Source organism: Bidens hawaiensis, unplaced genomic scaffold (genome assembly GCF_021521415.1).
Source record: "Bidens hawaiensis isolate Kalapana, Puna unplaced genomic scaffold, B.hawaiensis_p1.1 tig00003058_1, whole genome shotgun sequence".
NCBI lineage: Eukaryota > Viridiplantae > Streptophyta > Magnoliopsida > Asterales > Asteraceae > Bidens > Bidens hawaiensis.
The window spans coordinates 2,032,555-2,056,764 of record NW_027491165.1 but is presented as its reverse complement, the minus strand read 5'-3'; the positions used below and the strand labels follow the sequence as shown (position 1 = coordinate 2,056,764).

At 41.5% G+C, this 24,210-nt stretch overlaps 1 pseudogene; it reads left to right on the top strand.

Moving 5' to 3' along the window:
- Positions 1–13,413: 13,413 nt before the first annotated feature.
- On the top strand, positions 13,414–23,756 carry LOC143622181 (putative inactive patatin-like protein 9 pseudogene; annotated as a pseudogene).
- The last annotated feature ends 454 nt before the right edge of the window (positions 23,757–24,210 follow it).

Here is a 24,210-nt window from a genome sequence, read left to right as displayed (position 1 = left end):
AGCGATGGGTTAACGGATCATTTAATTATACTTTATTGGATAGCGATACGCGATGGACCTATTCGGAGGTCATCGCGTATCGTGACTAGGCTTGTCGCGTATCTTAGTAGGCTTGCCACGTGTGCCACATGGCTGAACATGTGGTGCCATGTGGGGATACGTGGCGGGGCACATGTCATTGCCTGTCACACCACGTCATCGCGATACGCGATGACGTTGGGTCATTGGGTATCGCGTATAGCGATCCCTTTGATTTCTTGGTTTTTCTGGCAAACCATCGCTATACACGATGGGTTGATTTCTAATCGATCGCATAGCACGATTGATCAAGAATTTAGATTTTCAAATTTGGTCCTTGTAGTTTCAATACTTGGTATTTATATCCGAATTTTTCATGATGTTATAGTTTGGTCCATGTTTTGGCTTGTTAAGCAAGTTTAAGTGATTTATTTAAAGGGCATTAACCCTAAACGATTTAAGAACTCTTCCAGCCACCAGAGATATGTTCCAGACAAGCTTACCAAGGAAGAAGAGCTTCTGGTTTCGAGGTTCATCACCAGGTTGTCGGTTTTGAGTATTTTAATGATTGTGAGTTCGTTTTTGAGTTTTAAACATTAAAACAAGTTGTAATAAGATTATAATAAACATGTTTATCGTTTTTATCTATTTTATCTTATGTTCATTCACTATCCTTGGCTAAACTTGTTTGAATAACCTAGGTTTGATGTTTAACGGTTTAAATTAACTAGTTTAGGGTGCTTAACGTGTGGTTGATTGTTTGTTTATCGTAAGGCTCTAATTTTGTGATATTATTTTGTGTTTACCTGCTTCCATGGAAGTATCTCAAGTTTCATGTGCCCCGTGTGGTGTGCGTCATCGTTAATTGCATAGTTCTGTGAATACTTTGTGTGTTGATTGATTGTGGTAGACGTATCACTATGGTTTGTGTTGCTTAGATAATTTTGAAATCAGTAGGTTCACCACCTTTGAGTTGGACCAAAACCTTAGGTATCGGCTTATCTTGCTAGTTTAGTTGATTTGGTTATTCGTTATAAGACCACGTGCGGTTTTTCAACTGTCGACTAGGTGAGTTTGTGAGTTGAGTTATTTTGTCCTTAGTATAGAGTTACTCATTTTCTCCTAGGTTTGTAATAGCTCGAGCCTTAGTGAGACTTGTGATTTAGACATGGACCAAGTGATGAGTCATTAGGGTACGTAGGTAAAACAACCAAGAATTAAAAACTATCTAGACGTTGTTAGGGTTTACTGGTAAAACTGACCGTAAGGACCCAATGCCTTGACCTCTCCTATGTTAGCTCATCTTTAGAACTCTGGTTTCAACCACGTGTTAGCACCCGAGTCATCCTATAACCATTAAATCATCCTGCCTAGGTGATTCGTTTTCCCATTATCGTTAAATCCTGTTAAGTTTTCTAGTTAGTTCCGTTAACTTGAGTTATTTCTTAGTAATTAATTAGTTAAATTAGTTTAAAATAAATAAAAACAATAAATCAATTAAAATATTGTTCTAAGGTAATTCTTAGTTAGGGTTTAGTAAAAATATCGTTCTCACTTGTCTTTGTGTTTGATACTCAGACTTCCTTAGTCTATACTACTTACGATCGTTACACTTGCCAGTTGTGCGAAGTTTTGTGAAGTTAATCCGTTTTAATTTAAAGCATAGTTGTGAGTCATAATTTTCATAGTTACATTTTCGCACATCACGCGACCACAAAAAGGGAGATCCACCTGCGTGACGCGACGTGGATTATTTTTAACATTGTTTCAAAATTGACAACTTTGGACCCTGAAGTTTATAAAATAACATTTTTAGCCTTTTTAAGCAATTTTAAGAGTTTCTAAGGGTGTTTGAAAGTTTGAAAGTTATTAAAATATAAAATTAGTTAAACCAAGTTAAATACTAATAAAATACACGATTTTATTAATACGAACGATTTGAAGTATATTCCCGAGTCGGGTAAACGAATACGAGTTCAATTACAAAAAACCCGAGATGTTACAGGAATTGTGTGAAAAATATGGGTTTAAACAAGAAGCCTAAGTTTTGTGGTTTAAAGTTTCACGAATTTTAGCTAACCAAACGAACCCTGATTCTACTAATATTTAGTCGGTTAAATCTGATATTGAATTTCCTAAATAGAAGGTAAAGAAACTAAATTTTTGGTGATTGTTGAGTTTGGGCTCATACTGTGTCCCGTACCGGCTCGTAAACGCTTACTTTCTCAGTTTCGTGAACCGATGCTTCTAAAATTAAGTTTATGACTTATATTTGTTATTTTCATAAATAATATAATATTTTAAGTAATTCCCGACATTTGGGAATATTTTTGAACTTTTAGTTGTATCCGGGTCGTTGCCTGTGTTTATTCCGTGCAGTGTCCGCTACGTAACAAATTTGAACTTTTTGAACATAATAAAATATTTTCCACATATTTTTGGACTAAAATAACTTCATCTCAATTATTATAATATTTTACTTTACTTATGTACGAATTACATTATTATTTGACTATGCTTAAAATAGTCGGGTGCCACAATTTGACACAGGTATTGTAACTAGGAGGTGTTATGGTTTGGCTGGCTGGCGCTTGGTTAACAGGTGAGATGGATGGTGTCATCCCTTTGACGCCTCCACGACACCCGCCTTGGAATTCAACAAATATCTCATAAGCGATTTTACACTATTGTAGAGAGATGCTAAGAACATAACACAACTTACCATTAATTTTACACCTCCAGCCACTCCCTCCACAGCCTCCGACGACCACCTCCACAGCCTCTGCCACCCCCTCCACAGCCTCCGCCAACCACCCACCTCCGACAGCCTCATATAATACCAAGTTGTCTTCACGAACCAGTAGCGATCACCGCCACCACCAAGGCAGCCATCATCGTCACTCAATCGACCGTCACTGCTGCTCAATTTCTTTTAATATTGATGTAGGAAATTAACTCTTGGATGAAGCTATAGCTATATATTTGGTCTAATAAACATCAATCCAAGGTACTTTCAAATTGAGTTTCCTGTTCATTTCTCTTTGCCTTATTATTTCCCTTGATTTAGGTGTTTAATTTCTTATTTAGGTCTCAGTAGTGAAATATGTTATGTGATATTCATCATTCTCTTTTAGCTTGTTTGTATTCTTTTTGTACTATTGTTGCACTTATGCATGCTGAAAATCAATAAATATGCAACTTTTAAACAGTTGTACAGACTTTTTTTTGATTTTTTTAGGTTACTAATTAGTAATTACATGGTTTGATTCACTGATTCTCAATATATGAAAGGGTAAAAATAAGTATTACATTCACGGGTTAGTTATGTATAGTTTCGATCATTGACTAGGGGTGAGAAAAAATCGGTTCGGAATCGAAGAACCGAGGAACCGGAACCGAACCTGTGTACTAGAACCGCCAATATATGTTACCATACGGTTCCCGGTTCTCAAATTTTGCATTAAACGGTTCGCGGTTCGGTTCCGGTTAGAACCGGCGGTTCACGGTTCGGAACCGAAGAACCGGGTTATTAAAATTCATAGTTTTTTACCTTTTTCTTAATGGGCTTTTTAATTTTTATACCTAATTTATAAAACATGTTACATGGGAAATAAAGAGACACAGTTAATAAAAAAAACCTTACGCCAAAATTCTTTCAACCCCTTGTAGAGTTGTAGTTGTTCAATCTCTCGATTTCTCTATCTCTTGCACTGTTGAACAGGTGATTACTTTTAGAGTTCTAGTTCCCTCTTTGATTCTACATATGGATGATTATAATATTAATAACTGAAATTTTATTAATATTCATTGATTTATTATTATAATATTATGCATGATTGTAATGTCTTAATTGGTAGCCATAGTGATCTACTAGTATTCATTATGATTGATTCTACTTATGACAATTTCAATTACCATACATAATGGAAGCCTAAGGAAAGTAAGAAACAACGTTAGTAGTATAGTTGTTTTAGAGGCCTTTTTAAGTATTAATTACAAACTCGACACTTTGAATTTTAAAGCTTGATATTTATTTTTTATGCATGGAAGCTTTGCTTCTAATTAAATAATTAAAGATTCATGTTCAAATTTATGGAGGCATATTTTCTAGATATTAAATATAAGACGATTAATGTTTATATGTATTTTAGATGGATATTTATTTATTGAACACAAATTTCATGAATATAAATTGCATGTTTTATGTGTTCTGAATGGGCTATTAATCAGTCACTATTGAATTTGTGTAGAATGAATCAACCAGAAGACATTTCTAGTGACGAGAAGGAAACCGTCAAAGAAACACAAGCCGGAACTCAAAGTGTCAGGAAAAAAAAGGAAGCTCAAAGCAAAAATGTTGGAAACATATGGATGCAATATATGATGAGGAGGGAAATCAATGGGGAAAATGCAAATACTATGAAAAGCAATTGGCGGGGTCAGGGTCTGGTAAAAGTGAAACATCATCACCAAACAAGCACATTAAAAATTGTGTGATGAATCTGGCTAACAAAAAAGATGATCAACCTAACTTGGTTTCCAAAAACACTATTGATAGCCAAGGTACACTGAGAGTGTGGAAGTTTGACCCAATTAAGGTTAGAAACTTATTAGTTAGGATGATTATTATAGATGAGCTTCCATTCGTGTTTGTCGGACGACCAGGTTTTAGGGAGTTTAAGGAAGCCTTGTGCCCCAATTTTAAAGTCCCTTCACGTTTTACTGTGGCACGTGATATACTTGACTTATATTTGGAAGTGAAAGTTAAATTAAGAAAGTTTTTTTGTAAAAAATAAGCAAAGGGTTTCCTTTACAACAGATGCATGGACATCAGTCCAACGTATCAATTACATGTGCTTAACTGCACATTTCATTGATGACAACTGGCAGTATCATAAGAGAATTATAAACTTTAAACCGATCCTTGGTCATAAGGGGGATGATATAGCAAGGGCTATTCAGGAATGTCTAGATGAATGGAGGATTGAGCGGGTGATGGCATTCACTCTAGATAATGCATCATCTAACAATGTTGTTGTTTTCATATTGAAAGATAAGTTGGTTAGAAATATGCTTAGTGAAGGTAAGTATCTACATGTTAGGTGTGTGGCACACATAATTAACCTTATAGTTCAGGATGGTTTAAAAGTGAATAATGCAACCATTGAATGCATTCGTAATGCTGTTAAACACATAAGAGCCTCACCAGCTAGGCTAACTGCATTAAAAGCATGTGTTATTGAGAAAAAAATAGAGACGAAAGGGTTGTTGTGTTTGGATGTTTCAACAAGATGGAATAGCACTTTTGATATGTTGGAGAGGGCTCTTGAACTGGAAAAAGCGTTCGATTTGTATGCTCGTAGGAATAGAAGTTTTAGGCAAGAATTAGATGATATTCCAGATCATAATGATTGGAATTTTGCAAGAAATATAACAAATTTACTTGAACTTTTTAAGAGAAAAACAGTAGATTTGTTTTGTTCTAACTATGTGATTGCACATGAAGTCTTTGCTGAGATTATGGATATCGGCGAGAACCGAAACAAAAAATTAAATGAAAAGGGACAACATACCGACGTCAAGAAAATGCTAGGGTCGGATGAAAAATAAGTTTGAAAAATATTTTGATGTTGGGGGTAAAAGTAATAAGTTGTTTGAGATTGCATCTATCTTAGATCCGCGAGTGAAGCTTTCTATGGTTGAGTATGGGACTACAAAAAATTGCAAGTTGATAAGAGAAGTCGGGTTGCTTAAGACAGACGTAGAATTTAAAGATAGGGTATGTGAGTTGGTTGATGAAATGAAATCAGAGATGCAGTTACTTGTACGAGAGTATGATGATTTAGATGAACTCGTTTCAAGTGCTCCAGTATCTATAGGGAACAAAGTCTACCAAGGTAATGGTAAAAATATTGGATGGATAAACTTGATGTGTGTCTAATGATGCTCTTTCTATGAAACTCACAACTAAGCTTTAAATTTATAAAACGGAAACTCCTAATGACTCCACACACAACCGGCAAATGTACCGATCAAAAGTAGCATAGACCGTAGAAGTCCGAGTATAGAACACAAGGACACGTGAGAACGCCTATGATCATTAAACCCTAGACAAGACCTTCCTAAGAATAATATTTTTTTAATTGATTTTTAATAATTAAACTACTTGACCTAAATTACTTTGACTAATTAATTAACTAGACTTCACAAGACTTGATGAAACACTTAATGAAACTTCGAGACTTAACTACAAATGGAGAAAACGTCTACCTAGGTAAGAATCAAATTAACGGTCTAACAAGCTAATGGATTGGATGATCTCACGACACCGGTATCTAAAGATGACACAACTAAGGTTCGCTCAAGAAAGCTTGATCACCTCTCGGTCTCACTAACAAACCCTAACTTACACTTATTTGATTTTAAGAACAAGCCGGGAAACGAATGCTAATGTGTTCTAATGTCGACTCTCCTCTCGGACTCACCGACACACGAACCTAATGGAAACGAATACTACGCAACCATGGATAGAGGAACAATTTGGTTTAAATCAAACTAGACCAACTAATCGCTCACGAACCTAAACCTAACAAGAACCGAACCCGCTCTCGCGCAATCCTAATTTTAACAAGTAAAAGCTATGAGACGAATTTACTACCTATCACCTCTTGGTCTCTAAGAAGGTCTTTGCCCGCTGAATTCAATCAACTAACAATCTCAATCAAAACCCTACGGTTGTACCTATCGCAAACAAACTCTAAACACAAAGTAAAGAATTGAACATGCAACTATCAATCAAAACCAAATTCAATTAATCGGAGCACGAGATTATGAGATAATATCAATAGTATCACAACCACTAAACACAACCTACTTCATCATTAAACCAAACTTTCAATAGCAATTCAACTTATATTAATCAAACAATCTAATCAATTCATCAAAATCGAACAATAATCATCTAACCTAGGTAGAACAAAGAAGTTTAGCCAATCATAATCAACGAACAGTAGAAAAAATTGATATAAATGATAAAATTGTTCATATAAATCTGATTACAAAAGGTTTGAATGAATAAAAACAAAAAACGAACTCACAAACGTTAAAATAGTCAAAACCGACAACCGAATGATAAAAGATACAACCGTAGCTTGTCCTCCTTGGTTTCTCCTCTAGAGCAGGTGTGGTGGCTGGAAATATTATGTAAAATTGTTCATAGGGTATTAGCCCTTTAAATATATGTTTAAACACCTCATTCCTAATATAAAGTAGGTTAAAACAAGTCCACTAGAAGACAAAATAGATGTGGTAGTTGAATCCTGCACATTCTTGGCAGCCTTTGGGACATGTGGGACGTCGCATAGCACGGGCATGGATGCCTCACCTGGTAGCATAGCACGGGCAGGTCATGGGTGTTCGTTTCTTCGTTTTTTGACTCGTTTATCTTCAAACGTGCATACCGGCTTCATTCGAATCCCGTTTGAGCTGATTCTTTCTTCATTAAACTCGTTTTTTCTCTCTCTTCAACATGGGACCTATCATATACACAAAAATTTAATTTCATGAAAGAAAAATTTATATTCGTTAACGGTTTATGCACAAAACAACACAAAAACGGGATAAAATGTTATGTGTTTTACAACACATCAAATATCCCCACACTTGAACCTTTTTCGTCCCTGAAAAAAAATCTACACAAGATCATAACCAAGTGAAAAAAAAAACTCCCAGATTATTTAACATTACTAAAGCACAAGAAACAGCTTGACATATTGACCACGATTGCCGGTATATTTGTCAACTTTAAACCCAGCCACTAACCAATCAAGCCCATAATTGCATTAAGCGTCTTAAGTCCAAAAATAAAGGCTACGCCTACCCCATCTCAGAAAAAGAGATCTAGAAAAACTAGAGTCGAAACAAACTGGTTCGACAAATCACCATAAGCCAAGGACTCGTTGATGGTACTAATTAGATGCACTCGGTGAAATTTGATGGATGAAAGGTCCTGTGGAGGTCGTACTAGCTATTCCTAAATATTATTGGACTTTTTCCTATAAATTCTTAATTTGATATTTATTGACTAAGAACCTTCGAGCCCCAATAGCGATAACCTCAGAGTCACTATCCTCTTAGCAACGCGTAAACTCTAAGTCACGTCTAGTATGTGCATCTTTGGCCTATTTTACTAACTTTAAAGAATGCTTCTTTGGAATTTTACAATACATAACTTTCTCACAAGCATTTGCTTTCTTGGAACAACTTTTCATAATACACTTTCAAAACATACTTCTCTTTTTCTTTTTTTTTTTCTCTTTTTTTTTTCTTTTTTTTTATATCACCTTAAAGTATATAACTATTTCTAAGCTCGTAAAAAGATGGACATGTGGTGGTGTGCTGGTCTGAGTGCATCTAAGTCTTACCATCTCAAAGTTTTTAGATTATGGTAATCCTCCCTAAGCATCGAAATTTGGTTTCACCGTTTTTCAAATTATTATATATAAAAAACTTGCTAAAAAGGACTATCAAAGCTAGTTGGGCCTACTGACACATCCCAAATAAGATACGCAAACCATCTCTTCTTTTATTATTATTATTATAATTATTATTATATTTTTTTCAAAAGTTCCGAGAGTTCGTTAACACAACGGCATAATATCATTTCTTGCTTAACGTAGAAGAAAAACAATTTTCAAGTGACATTTTTATTTAAAAACTTTTTATTATTATTTTTTTTTTCAAATTCAGTCGCCCTAGTAACTTTCAATTTTCAGGTAAATGGCTATCTCGTATGTCTACAGGTAGATAACAGAACCAAACACATGCAAGTATATGTCCCTCAAACTTGAGTAACCGACATAATTTTCAGCAAAAAAATATTTTTTTTAAAATATTAACTCCAAGATTTTCAATGTTCTTTTATTTTTCTTAAAAATGAAAACGTCAGTTCCCCATCTCCACGCTTAAATTTCACATTGTTCTCAATGTGAGACAAGGAAAAGACAAAACTAAACATAAAGAAAAATAAAGTGGAACAGACTCCCCGGGTATATGTGATCATGCAAGTGTGCAGTGAATCATGTTCCTCGCCCTCCTATTCGAATGCAAGCTTAAAACTCCAGTGCTCTCTATCAAGCTATCACTAACGAACGAAAGTGGCAATCCTTAAGCAAATTGCACCCCCACACTTGTTTAAAACTCCACTCGTCAACCAACCAAGGAATAACCTGCAAGTAAGAGAAGAAACACCTGGCAAAACTCGAAAATAAAAATAAAAATGAAAATAAAATAATAAGGAAAGATATTACCGGGTTGCCTCCCGGGAAGCGCTAAGTTTATTGAATAGTCTTCAGCCGGACTCGCTCCTGAAACCTCAATCAGGAGGTTTCTCTTTTATCCTCTTCCCATCGATGCTCCTCAACACTCTCCTTTTACAATTATTCGGGAAGAAACCAATTGCACAACTCTCTGGTGGGCCAGACCATATGAATTAAACTCGGCCCACCAACTCTTGAATTCCCCCGAAAATGGTTCAATGAAGTGAAACAGGGAAGTCAATCTCTTCATCACACCATGATCTCTGAGCCTAGATATCCTCCTTCTAATTCTTTTAGCCAAATTTCTAAACCTTAACACGTCCCAAATGGAGATTGAGTATGGTTCGTGTTTTATTTTTTCACAATCGAGGAGTACTATCGGAAGAACTGAATCAACTACTACCTCATGGCTCTCTTCACAAGGCTCATTCTTGACCCCCACATTTGGATTGTTATACAATAGATCTTCAAGCAACTTTAAATCACCAAGTGGATCAAACTCTCCTTCATCCATAATGGTAAAATTCATAAACTCATAACTAAACTCACCCATGAACTCATCCTCCCAGGAGGGAACATTCTTCTCTACTCTCTGCTCCTCCATTCCGGTATCTTTAATCTCACTCATGGTTTTAAACAAAGGTGGATTCAAGGGTGGAATATATTCCAAATCATTTCTAATAGCAAACAATACATCATCCATTATTCCTCCAATTCTGGGGTGAGCTCTAATATATTCCCCGACAAATCTTTATACCCTAAGAAGTTCCCCATTTGATCATATGCAAATCGGTATGGAGGAGGCTTTGCCAAAAGTGACTCCCATGGAGCTTTCCGTGCCTCGACTTCTATATTTCTCCTCTCATAAGCATCATGCACCCAGTGATTTTTGCCACAAAATTTGCACCATGGTCTCTAACTTGTAATCTGAACATTTTTCCTATAAAGAACACTCAAAAGAAACGGATCACAGGCACCAAATAAAAATAGATAAAATAGTTAAGAATAACAATAACAATAAATAAAAAAAATAAAATTAACTTAAACTACACTAAACTAAAATAAACTAAGCTAATTAAAATAACTAATCTAATCTAATCTAAATATAAATACGAAATACAATAGGCAAGTCCCTAACTCGAGTTGTTCTCAATACGCCTCAAACTGTGTCCCCGGCAACGGCGCCAAACACTTGATGTTTGTCTAATGATCCTCTTCTATGGAACTCACAACTAAGCTTAAAATTAATAAAACAGAAACTCCTAATGACTCCACACACGACCGGCAAGTGTACTGATCAAAAGTAGTATACTCTGAAGAAGTCCAAGTATCGAACATAAGGACACGTGAGAACGCCTATGATCACTAAACCTAGACAAGACCTTCCTAAGAATAATATTTTTTTTAATTGATTTTTAATAATTAAACTAATTGACCTAAATTACTTTGACTACTTAATTAACTAGACTTAACGAGACTTGACGAAACACTTAATGAAACTTCGAGACTTAACTACAAATGGAGAAAACGTCTACCTAGGTAAGAATCAAATTAACGGTCTAACAAGCTAATGGATTGAATGATCTCACGACACCGGTATCTAAAGATGACACAACTAAGGTTCACTCAAAAAAGCTAGATCACCTCTCGGTCTCACTAACAAACCCTAACTTACACTTAATCGATTTTAAGAACAAACCGGGAAACGAATGCTAAGGTGTTCTAATGTCGACTCTCCTCTCGGACTCACTGACACACGAACCTAATGGAAACGAATACTACGCAACTAAGGATAGAGGAACAATTTGGTTTAAATCAAACTAGACCAACTAATCGCTCACGAACCTAAACCCAACAAGAACCGAACCCGCTCTCACGCAATCCTAATTTTAACAAGTAAAAGCTATGAGACAACTTTACTACCTATCACCTCTCGGTCTCTAAGAAGGTGTTTACCCGCTGAATTAAATCAACTAACAATATTAATCAAAACCCTACGGTTATACCTACCGCAAACAAACTCTAAACACAAAGTAGAGAATTGAACATGCAACTATCAATCAAAACCAATTCAATTAATCGGAGCACGAGATTATGGGACAATATCAATAGTATCACAGCCACTAAACACAACCTAGTTCATCATTAAACCAAACTTTCAATTGCAATTCAAGTCATATTAATCAAACAACCCAATCAATTCATCAAAATCGAACAATAATCATCTAACCTAGGAAGAACAAAAAAGTTTAGCCAATCATAATCAACGAACAGTAGATAAAATAGATATAAATGATAAACATGTTCATATAAATCTGATTACAAATGGTTTCAATGATTAAAAACCAAAAACGAACTCACAAACGTTAAAATAGTCAAAACCGACAACCGAAGGATAAAAGATAGAACCGTAAGCTTGTCCTCCTTGGTTTCTCCTCTAGAGTAGGTGTGGAGGCTGTAAATATTATATAAAATCGTTCATAGGGTATTAGCCCTTTATATATATGTTTAAACACCTCCTTTTTAATATAAAGTAGGTTAAAAAAGCCCACAAGGCCCACTAGAAGACAAAATAGATGTGGTAGCTGATTCATGAACATTCTTGGCAACCTTTGGGACATGTGGGACGTCGCATAGCGCGGGCATGGATGCCTCACCTGGTAGCATAGCACGGCCAGGTCCTGGGTGTTCGTTACTTCGTTTTCTGACTCGTTTATCTTCAAACGTGCATACCGGCTTCATCCGAATCCCGTTTCAGCTGATTCTTTCTTCATTAAAATTGTTTTTTTGCTCTCTTCAACATGGGACCTATCATATGCACAAATACTTAATTTCATGAAAGAAAAAATTATATTCGTTAACGGTTTACGCACAAAATAACATAAAAACGGGATAAAACGCTATGTGTTTTACAACACATCAAAAATTCAAAATTTTCGTGGTGTACTAGTCTGTTGTCAAGTAAGAGAATAGAATTTGAAAGATATCTGCTAGAGGATGTTGAAGAAATGAAAGATAATTTTGATATTTTGCTTTGGTGGAGGGTTAATTCAAGTAGATATCCAACTCTAGCACGTATGATGAAAGGTAATATTTGTTATTTTTTATGTTGAAATATTATAAATATTAATATATTAATTTAACTAACTAGTTTTAATATTTCAGATATCTTGGCTATTCATGTTTTAACTGTGGCTTCCGAGTCTGTTTCAGTACGGGCGGTCGGGTAGTAGACTCATATAGAATTTCATTATCCCTCATCATTGTTGAGGCTTTAACTTGCATGCAGGATTGGATTCGAGCCGGTAGAAAACCAATAAACGAAGAAGAGGCGTCTGAGCAATTCGATGAGTTCACAAAAGGTACATATTATTATTTTGTTGGACTTTTTTGAGAAGTTTACGTGTAGAGTGATATGATTATGGTTTTTCTGTTGGACTTTTTTGAGAAGTTTGACATGGTTCATCTTGATTGTTTTTTCTTTTATAGTGAAATTGTACATTGTTTAAAGAAAGATCTTTTTTTCTTATCATAGTGTTGTTTCACTATTATTTAAATTTTGATGTTGAAGACTTTTTTTTATTTAAATTTCAGCTTATTTATAAATTTCAGTTTATTTTAGCAGTCTGCAGACGTTAAAAAACAAACAATCTTCTTCTTACAGATTGCAGAGATTTGGTCCATCTCTTCTACTACACATACCTGCAGATATAGTCCACAGATTGCAGATATTTTACCTCTTAAAAAAACAAACCGCATCTAAATTAATGAAGAATGATAATAAAGTAATCCCAATTTGAACTTTTAAAAAACTATAAATTCAAATTCATGTGAAATTCCACGCAATTCTCACGTGCGACGAGACAGTCATTGAATGTACTAACTTAACTAAAAAAAACTAAACAAAATAAATACGGTCGAGAGTACACGGTTCTCCTATACACCACCAAACACCATAACTTTACCTCCCCTTATATTAATGCAACTTCCCCACTACCTTCATTCCATTCCACTCCCAGTCCGTTCGATCACACTCCATTAATGTCTCTCATAACCAAATCGTGAGTTACTGTTAATAATGGCGGTGGAGTTTAGTAGAGTTACACTGGAGATATTCTCAAAGCTAGAGAAGAAATGGCTCTCACACTGCAACCACGAGTTCTCAGCATTGACGGTGGTGGGACCACCGCCATCGTCTTCGGAGCCTCTTTGATCCACCTCGAAGACCAGATCCAGGCCAAAACAGGTGATTCTAACGCCAGAATCATCGATTTCTTCGATATTATTGCTGGAACCGGCATTGGCGCACTTCTCGCTGTCATGATTAACGCGGACGACGGTAACGGACGCCCGATGTTTACCGCTCGAGAAGTGGTTAGGTTTGTCACCGAGAACCGTAACAAACTGTTCTCGGTGAAGAAAACCGTAGGCTTGTTCCATAACAAACGGATGTTTTCAGGTAAGAAGATGGAGAACGTTTTGAAGAACTGAAGAAACACTAATCGACCCCGGGCAGATTACGGATAATCTGGGGGTTAAATAGATGTTTCCCACGAGGGTTGTATCCGGCAAGATGGTTATTCTTCCGATGACCTGCAAAACAGACACCGTGAGCTCGTCACTGAGAAGGGGGGGTACCTCCTTGTGACCACCCTCCGGCGTGAGAATCAGACTAGATTGCTCTTGAATATAAGTGTATATTAAGAGAAATGTCTAGAGCAGATATCAGATAATATATGGAGATATAAGATAATGATACCGTTCCAAGGTGTTGGAGTATTTATAGCCGAAGGTAGGTTTCCAAGCAGGTACAGCCGGCTGAATAGTATTCCTGTTCTACCAACTGTGGGCTACGCACGTGCCATGCTGATGGTTGGTGGGTAGGCAGCGGCTGATAGTGACCAGGCCGGCTGTGTACTATTCCTTTTCCACCAACTGCAGGCTATGGACGTGCCCCGACAGGGGTTGGTGAGTAGGCAGCGGCTGATAGTGACATAAAGTAGTAGAGCGTGCTGCTCGTCGTACTGTTGTCAGCGAGCTGTCGCTGCTTTGGTCAGATCTTTTGTACTATACCTTGGCAGGTACAGTACAAAAGGTCCTCCAGTAGCGTACGGACTGGCTCATTTGGGCGGGAGTTTTCTCGGCTTTGTGCGGGAGTATTCCCAGCTTGCTCACTCCTTCTTCAGGTGACATTACTGAATTATTTAAGAGTTAGTGTCTTGTGCGTGTAGCCTTGCAGCGCGGGTAGCCTTCCCTGATGGCTAGTATCCGTTGCTGCGGGAACAGGCGGAGTACGTCGACTATTGGGAGGCTTTTCCTGCGGGAACAGCTTGCGTACTGCGCGTAAGGACGTCACGTCTCTGAGCATGGTGGGTCCTGCGGATCCAGTTGGTTTTTGCGCAGACGTCCCTCTTCAAGGTGAGTCTTGCGAGTTTAGTCTTTGCGCAGACGTCCTTCTTGAAGGTGAGTCTTGCGGGTCCAACTGCGCAGACGTCCCTCTTTGAGGTGCGTCTTGTGGGTCCAACTGGGCTCTGCTGGGACCTACCTCTTCAAGTCCCCCCAGTCCAATGTTCTTCTCATGAATTGTTAATAAGTGAGGTGAACTTTTGGACTTAAGCAAGGGGTTTTGAAAAGGGTTTAGTTTTAAGGTTTTCCATGGGGATTCTTCCCGCGGAAGTCCTAATGTCACGTGCAGAAATTCCCGACTTTTCTGCTTGATCTTTGGGTATGATGTGGGTAGGTCTGTAACCTCCTCGCAAGTCAGGAGCGTTGAGTTCCAGTTGTGTAGATTCTTCATGAGGTTTTGGTAGTTTTAAACATAGTGATCAATTATGTTAAACAACCAATTCCATCTTGGAGCTTCAAACAATCTAGTTCTCGACGTTCCCGCTATGCGGGGATGTTATTTCCATTTCCGCAAGCATGGCCCAGAAGATCCTTCTTGGTTTCAATTCCCTGTAGAGTGCTAAGTATGTGAAGGGTTTCGCCTTGACACTGTACCCGCACTCGTCTTATAGTTACTTTACTTCCAAGGTATTCCTGGCTTCAATTCCCTGTGGGTGCTAAGTATGTGAAGGGTTTTGCCTTGACACTTTACCCGCACCCGTCTTATAGTTACTTGGTTGCCGAGGTATTCTTGGCTTCAATTCCCTGCAGGTGCTAAGTATGTGAAGGGTTTTGCCTTGACACTGTACCCGCACCTGTCTTTCGGTTACTTGGTTACCAAGGTAAGGGGGTGTAGTCCCTCTTACTTTTGAATCTTTTTGAAATTCGAATAGTTAGTGAAAGGATAAGAACAGTCCAAACTGTTGAAACGTCGTCCGATGGTTTCTTCTGACAGTTTCAGGACGTGCAGGAAGTTATGGTGACGTGACAGTATATGGTCGTTCCAGACGCTTTTTCAGGCGCGTGGGCGCGAGTTTTCGGGTGCGTGGGTGCGAAGTTTACGGCGCACGTCCTGTCAACAGTTGTTGCCAGCTTGCTTTTTCCACGTGTCATAGTTTCATTGCACCTGCGTTTTCCTCTCTCTTCCGCATTAAATTCATCGCATTCATTGCGATGAGTATATAAAGGGAGGAGAGGATGCATCTCAACTCACAGTTTCTTTTTTCTTCTTCTAAACGATTTTCGGCGAATACTCTAACTTTTCTGTCGAGCAATCTCCTGAAATCGTTCTTCTTTACATCCAAGACATGTCTTCTACTCATGATCCTGAGGTTACTGTCGACGAGTCCAATGTATACCTCGAGAATCCTTCGTCCACGTCGGACAAGGATGACAAGAGTACTGCTGGTGAGTGCCAGTGTGCTCTTTCCGTCGACACTTATCAGTACATCGTCAGGAAATTCATGCTCGAGCCTTTCGAGCCTGAGTTTCCTGGGCCTCATCAGACGGTGTACGATGCCCCCAAAGGCAAGATAGGGGTATATGCTGCGTTCTTCGTCTATGGGAATCTCAGGTTCCCATTGACGAAGTTTGTTACCGTGTTTTGGAGAGACACGGTGTGCACCTGACGGAGGTACATCCAATGGCGATCGCCAAGATCCGTCATTTTGAATGGGTGTGCCTCATTCTTGGTGTGGAGCCCCGCGTCGACCGCCCGATGACCTTCTACTCCTGGAGGTGCATCCAGGGCTGGTACACCTTGGTCACCCAGATCAAGGGTTTGAAGATCTGTGCTACCGAGCGCAGTCTTCGGTCTTGGAAGCGGGAGTTCTTTTACATCTCTGCCCGTGTCGTCCCTATTGCGATGACATTCAAGAACGGGAGAGCACTCCCCAGCCTTCACGCCTCCAACTACCAGGAGGCGGAATGGTTCTCCAAGATTTCCCGGATCCAGACTCCGGTTTACCGCTTCACGGAGTCGGGGTTGGTGATGCTCGGGATGAACCGGGTATGGAAGGATGCTGGGGCAGAGGCGCCTCAGATTCCCATCATCCTCGAATACGGTTTGAACTCTATCCCTTACGGTATGCTCCGTCTTCTTTGCTGATTTAGGGTTTTTCTTCTAACTGTTTCTCTTTTTATTTCAGAGGGGAATAACTTGCAATCACTCCTGCATCCGCGAGAGGCTGGTGGTCCCCTTCGGCTGGGTACTCGTGCTCTTGATGAGAACGAGTTGCCCATCCTCGAGCAAACGGCGGATCGGTTTGTGGAGGCCTACCCGCCAGGCCACCAAATTCTGAGCGCCACGCGGCCAGGTAAGGAGTTATTTAACCCTCGCCCTCTCAATGCACAAACCTTTGCTGGAATTCCTCTAATTATATCATCTTCTGATGAGGAATACGCAGATGGTCCTTTCTTCGTGAGGAAGAAGAAGGCTGCTGGCAGGAAAGGCAAGGCGAAGGTTGCCTCCACCGCCGATCAGGGGAACCGGTCTGAGTCGGAGACCGAGAGCGAGGAGGCGGCGGGGAACCCTGGTGGTGTTGAGACCACTGTTCCGGAGGTTGAGACAGCTGTCACCTCCGAACAGCCCCGTACGACGACGGTGATCGGCGTGAAGAGGCCGGCTCCATCGGGTTCGTCCCCGCCTGTTCGCACCTTCAAGCTCAAGAGGACTCGTAAGTATAAACTTTATTTACTTTAACTGCATATCTTTCCGCCATTATACTTATATATCTTGTCTTCGTGCAGGCGTGGATGCTACCGCATTCCAGAGTGGAGCGGGGAGGAGCGTTTCTGGACCCATGACGGTAGGTTTGGTCAACCTACCCGAGGCGACGACCCAGGCGGCTGCGCCTGTTTCAAGTGTTGGTTCAATTGCTCATCCCGTTGAGGCAACTGTTCCAACTGTGACGTCGTCTCCGCCGGCTGTCAGTGCCATATTCACTGAGTCCTTCACTAAGCCGGCGGTGAGTTTTTCTGCGGGTTCCTCCGCAGCGGCGGCCACGGTTGTGAGTTCACCTCCAGTGAGTTCACCACCGATGGTTTCTACCGCGGCGGCTTCAACCGTGCCTCCGGCACCGGCGACTACCTCGTCCCCGGCCGGTTCAGCAGGTATGTTCAGCGTTGGGGCTTCTAGCCAATCCCTGCCTCCTTCCCATCTGCCTGACCTCTTGGATGGATATCCCTTAGGTTCGGGTGATGGGTTTGGCGGCTACCGGCCTGTTGTCGACCCTACAGGTGCGTAGGGTTATTTTGGCCTAATTTTTTTTTTATATCATCTTTTCCTAACTGCTTTTTGTTTTTGCAGTGTCGGATTCGAATGAGGTGTATGTTCCGCGGTGAAACATCCGCCGGGGAACAACCCTTCGGACGGCTGTGGACTGCGTCGAGTGGGCGCGTCACGCGGCCACCAGTGGTGCTCTGGGAGAAGCTATGTCAAGCTACCAGGAGGGTAGGCTGACAAACGAGCTTCGAATTCTCCTTGCCCAGATGCAGCCGCGCTTCGAGCTGCTTTGTCATGAAAATGACAAGTTAAAGGCGGCTCGTATCCAAGAAGTAGCTCAGGCGCGGGCTATCCGGTAGGAGAACAGGAGACTCTCCGCCGTTGCTGCGGAGAAGGAGAAGGCCTTCAAGGCCCTTGAGGTTGAAGTTCAGGCCCGTCTCGAGGCCCGTTCCAAGGCTACCCAAACTGTTAACGAACAGCTTCGGTTGGCTAAGGAAACTGCGCGGAACGCAACCGAGAGGGCCACCAAGGCTGAAGCTGTTGCGGAGCCTCTGCGCTCCGAGAATGAGGAGCTCAAAGCCAAACTAGAGAGGCTCCAGCAGGCTCATGACGCCTTGGCCATGGAAGACGCCAAGAAGCTTCAAGAGATCTTGGACCAGAGGGGTATGCTTGACCATACTGAGCGTAAGCTAAAGGGCGTTGAAGAGGCTGCTGCTAAGGAAGTGTTGCTTGCCAACCTTAACAAAAGTGAAGCCGAACGCGCCCGTAACCAAGCTCAAGCTGCCCTCCAGGAGGCTCTGGTTACCAAGGAATGGCTTCTACGAGAAGCGTTGTCGCAGGTAAGCTTAGCTTCATAACGTCTTTACGCTTTTCTTTGTACTTAGAAAAGGTTTTGATACTTGGTATTTTTGTTTTGTAGGTTGTGCATCGGGTCTTCACGGACACATCATATGACGATGCTATGAGCGCAGCCCTCAACGCTTCTCATGAGGATGGGGAAAAGGCTGGCTTCCTGCTTGGTCTAGGGTTTGTTGAACAAGGCATTCCGCCTTCCAACTTCCCTCTGTACGATGTAGATACTGAAGCTGCTTATGACCAAGCAGTGAACCAGTATGCTGCCTTCCCGCATCCAGTGGTGGAGAAGGTGAACGAAGTTGCTGCCGCTGATGATGGGCTAACTATCCTCAAGACTTTCCTTGAACCGCCACAGCCAACTGATGGTGCGGGTACGAGTGGGTTTGGAGGGAGTGGTCCTGAAGTTTGAACCTTGAGATCCCTTCCCACCTTTAGGATACATTTTTTTTTTGTATAGATTTATATTCTTGTAATACTTGAATCTTGATGGAATATAAATCATTTGTTAATGCCTTGAGTTGTAAACCTTATATGTTTTGTTTCACGCATATTTTGGTTTAACTTAGCAATTTCTTGAGTATTTTGGATAAGTTAACCTTTCAACGTGGCGGATAATAGGTTAAAGTTTTGCTTCCTCTTTCGTGATTGTGCGGGTAAGACCGTCACTTTCACTTAGTAGGATGGCTAAACTTTACCTACATCTGACCTGCGTGGAGATTTTTCTCATCTTTTCCTTAGAGATTTTCTAAGTGTTTTGAATAAGTTAAACCTTTCGACGCGCGGTTGTCAATAGGTTAATGTTCAGTTTCCTCTATCATGATTGTGCGGGTAGGACCGTCACTTTCATTTAGTGGGATGACTAAACTTTACCTATAACTGACCTGTGTGAAGGTTGTCCTCATATCTTAGAAATTTTTGCCGTTTTTTGTGTTTATGCGGGATTTGCCGCCTTCCACACGCAACGACTTCTTTTCACACTTATATATGCGGTGAATACCGGCATATCAGTGTTTTGAACAAGTTAAACCTTTCGACGCGCGGTTGTCAATAGGTTAATGTTTAGTTTCCTCTATCATGATTGTGCGGGTAGGACCGTCACTTTCATTTAGTGGGATGACTAAATTTTACCTATAACTGACCTGCGTGAAGGTTTTCCGTTTTTTGTGTTTATGCGGGTTTTGCCGCCATCCACATGCAACGACGTCTCCACTTATTTATGCGGTGAATACCGGCATCAGTATTGAATAAGTTAACCGTTCGACGCGCGGCTGTCAATAGGTTAAAGTTCAGTTTCCTCTATCATGATTGTGCAGATAGGACCGGCACTTTCATTTAGTGGGATGACCAAACTTTACCTATAACTGACCTGCGTGAAGGTTTGCCGTTTTTTGTGTTTATGCGGGTTTTGCCGCTGTCCACACGCAACGACGTCTCCACTTATTTATGCGGTGATTACCGGCATATCAGTGTGGAAAGTTCATAAGTATAAATGTAAGACTATCAGCGTCAATGTGATAAGGAGAATCATTTCCATTAGAAGTGGCTCTGGGCCTTTTCTTTACAAGTTTGGAATTGATCTACATGCAACCTGTGTAATTGAGCTCCCTTCCATGTTCTTGGGATGGGAGTGTCATCGAGCCTTTCGAGCCGATATACACTTGGTTCGGAATCTCGTTGTTTACGTAGTATGTAGTCTCCAACATTGAAGCTGCAGTTTCGTGTTTTTCCCAAATGGGGTTCAACACGCATTAGCCTGCTCAGCGTTCATTATGCCACGAGGTGCGTGAGCGTCCCATCTCTGACAAATGCTTCGACGATGTCCTTCAAGTCTAAGCATTCCTCGGTAGTGTGGCCTCTTGTCCTGTGGAAGTCACAGAATTTGCTTTGATCAGCGTTTGGACGTTGTCGAATAATTGGAGCCTCTGGCTATGGGAGCCTTTCAGTGGCGAATATCTCGGTGACGCTTTTGGTGAGTGGCGTCCATCTGGAGTTCCGGTTCGACGACTGCATGTTGTCCTTTCCGCCTAACCGAGGGTGCGAGCCGGATGAGGTGTCGAAGTTTACCCTTGACTGCCAAATACCTAGCTTCCTCTTTTTGTTTAGTCGGGCGGTAAGACGTTGTTTTCTATTGTTTTCTGGGTGTAGAGGTTTGTGCTTTGGGGAAGATCTCTACCCAGTTGCTTTTCCGTTTCCGCGAAGCGCTTAGCTGCTGTCATGATGGCATCCCATATGGATGGCATGCCGTCTTTACCCGTTAAGGTGCGGATGAGCTCTGGATCTTTCGCGCCCTGGATGAAAGCAGCGCGAACAAGATCTTCGCTAATAGCGCCCAGACTCAGCTTCTTTGAGTTGAAGCGAGTGATGAAGTCTAGCAAAGATTCATCTTCCTCTCGGATGCAGTTGAGGATCGTCCATTGCTCTTCAGTGTACTTTCTTTGTTGACTGAAGTGTTGGTTGAACTTCTGTTGGAAGTCTGCCCAATCGTAGATGTGGTGGACCGGTAAACGGTCAAACCACGCTCTGGCTGCTCCAACCAGCGTCATCTGGAACATATAACACCACGTGGGTTCCGTCCAGTTGCTGACGGTTGCCCCCGCTATGAATCTGTTCAAATGATCGTCTGGGTCAGATATACCATCATAAGTGCCGATATTGGACATCTGTTTGGCACTTCTCGGGGCGATTGCTTCCGCAATGTCCCTTGCAAACTTGGATGTTCCCGCATTTGCAGCAGTTGGTCTAAAGGTTAAGGAGAAGTCGCGTCGGTTTCCCCCCGCGTTCCTTGGTTTGAAGGTGTCTCCGAAATTCCTTCTCGGTTGGAAGTCCGTTTCCTTACGCTTCCCTTTCGCCCTATGGCGAGGGTTTGCGTCGGTGTCGGATTCCTCCCGATCATCGTCCGAGTACTCGCACTCACTGCTCATGTTGAGCTGTTGAGTGCTTCCAAATTCGTCAGCCTGTTGGATGGAACGTAAGCGTTCGTCCAACTCAGCTTGGAATTCATTCTGACGTGCTTCCGCCCACGCTTTAACTTGTTCAAATGTTTGGTGGGGGAGCCTCGTCCGTTGTCTTTCCACCTGGGTATCAATGAATCTCAGGGGATGATTGTTTACTGCACTTGCCCCGGCTTGGGTAACCGGGGTAGTGTTCGTAAAATTTACTGCACTTGCCCCGGCTTGAGTAACCGGGGTAGTGTTCGTAAAATTTGTGTAGTCGCCGGTGTTCCTCCCAGTAGCTGGGGTTGTGATTACCGGGGTTTCTTGGTCACTCGCTGGCCTCGGGACCGGAGTAACGTTAACCATCTTTCCAGAAGTTTGAAAAAACTGAAAAAGAATAAGTTCTAGCTTTTATGCACGGATGGCACCAATGAAGAAACACTAATCGACCCCGGGCAGATTACGTATTATCTGGGGGTTAAATAGATGTTTCCCACGAGGGTTGTATCCGGCAAGATGGTTATTCTTCCGATGACCTGCAAAACAGACACCGTGAGCTCGTCACTGAGAAGGGGGGGTACCTCCTTGTGACCACCCTCCGGCGTGAGAATCAGACTAGATTGCTCTTGAATATAAGTGTATATTAAGAGAAATGTCTAGAGCAGATATCAGATAATATATGGAGATATAAGATAATGATACCGTTCCAAGGTGTTGGAGTATTTATAGCCGAAGGTAGGTTTCCAAGCAGGTACAGCCGGCTGAATAGTATTCCTGTTCTACCAACTATGGGCTACGCACGTGCCATGCTGATGGTTGGTGGGTAGGAAGCGGCTGATAGTGACCAGGCTGGCTGTGAACTATTCCTTTTCCACCAACTGCAGGCTATGGACGTGCCCCGACAGGGGTTGGTGAGTAGGCAGCGGCTGATAGTGACATAAAGTAGTAGAGCGTGCTGCTCGTCGTACTGTTGTCAGCGAGCTGTCGCTGCTTTGGTCAGATCTTTTGTACTTTACCTTGGCAGGTACAGTACAAAAGGTCCTCCAGTAGCGTACGGACTGGCTCATTTGGGCGGGAGTTTTCCCGGCTTTGTGTCGGAGTATTCCCGGCTTACTCACTCCTTCTTCAGGTGACATTACTGAATTATTTAAGAGTTAGTGCCTTGTACGTGTAGCCTTGCAGCGCGGGTAGCCTTCCCTGATGGCTAGTATCCGTTGCTGCGGGAACAGGCGGAGTACGTCGACCATTGGGAGGCTTTTCCTGCGGGAACAGCTTGCGTACTGCGCGTAAGGACGTCACGTCTCTGAGCATGGTGGGTCCTGCGGATCCAGTTGGTTTTTGCGCAGACGTCCCTCTTCAAGGTGAGTCTTGCGAGTTTAGTCTTTGCGCGGACGTCCTTCTTGAAGGTGAGTCTTGCGGGTCCAACTGCGCAGACGTCCCTCTTTGAGGTGAGTCTTGTGGGTCCAACTGGGCTCTGCTGGGACCTACCTCTTCAAGAACGTATGCACTAGAGATGATGGTAAAGTTTTGACGTTAAAGGATACATGTAAGCCTCTGCTTATTCCGTGTTTCGATCTCAATACCTCCGCTCCGTTTGTGTTTTCTCGTGCGGATGCTTCCGATTCGCCAAGCTTTGATTTCGAGCTCTGGAAGGTCATTCGCGCCACGTCAGCCAATCCGTCAACATTTAAACCGTTTCCGTTTACTTCCGTTGACGGAAAAACCTTCTGTCTCGCTGTGGATGGCGGTTTAGTGATGAATAATCCAACCGCCATCACGGTTACTCACGCGTTGCATAATAAGCGCGAGTTTATGTCGCTCACTGGCGTTGAAGACCTGGTGGTTATTTCAATTGGTAACGGTTTATTAACCGGCGTCTCACCGCGACGGAAACTCAAGCGTAATGGAGAATGTCTGACGTCAGCCGTCGTTGACATTGCTTCCGACGGTGTTTCGGACACCGTTGACCATATGTTAGGTAGCGCATCCCACAGCATACCTTCTTTACTACCATTAGTTATATAAAGCTTCTCTTTGCATCCCACAGCATCAATGGCTTCACGGCTAAGCTTCACGTCTATCAAAGAACTCATTTTCTTCTAAACCACATTTGATATTTCACTCTTTTCATCAAAAAGATTCGATTCCCGAAACACCCATTACTCCACGGACCTTGCAATGGTCTGTGCGAAGTGTGAGCCTATCCCCTTTGTGACGACCACGGCGACGCATGAGACTCCGACGGCGCACCAACCGTCATGGTTTTTGAAGCGGGGGTCCATTAGACCACTTGGTAACTTGGTTGAAGATTAATAGGTGTGAAAGAACTAGCTTGAAGATTAAAGGGTTTTAAAGACGAAATTCAAATGAAATTCATCTTTGGAGATGAATTTCAAAAAAACACAAAAACCATATTTTTTGAAAACTCATGTTGCCGATAAAAACAGCTTGAAATATCATGTCACAGTTGGTTTTCTTC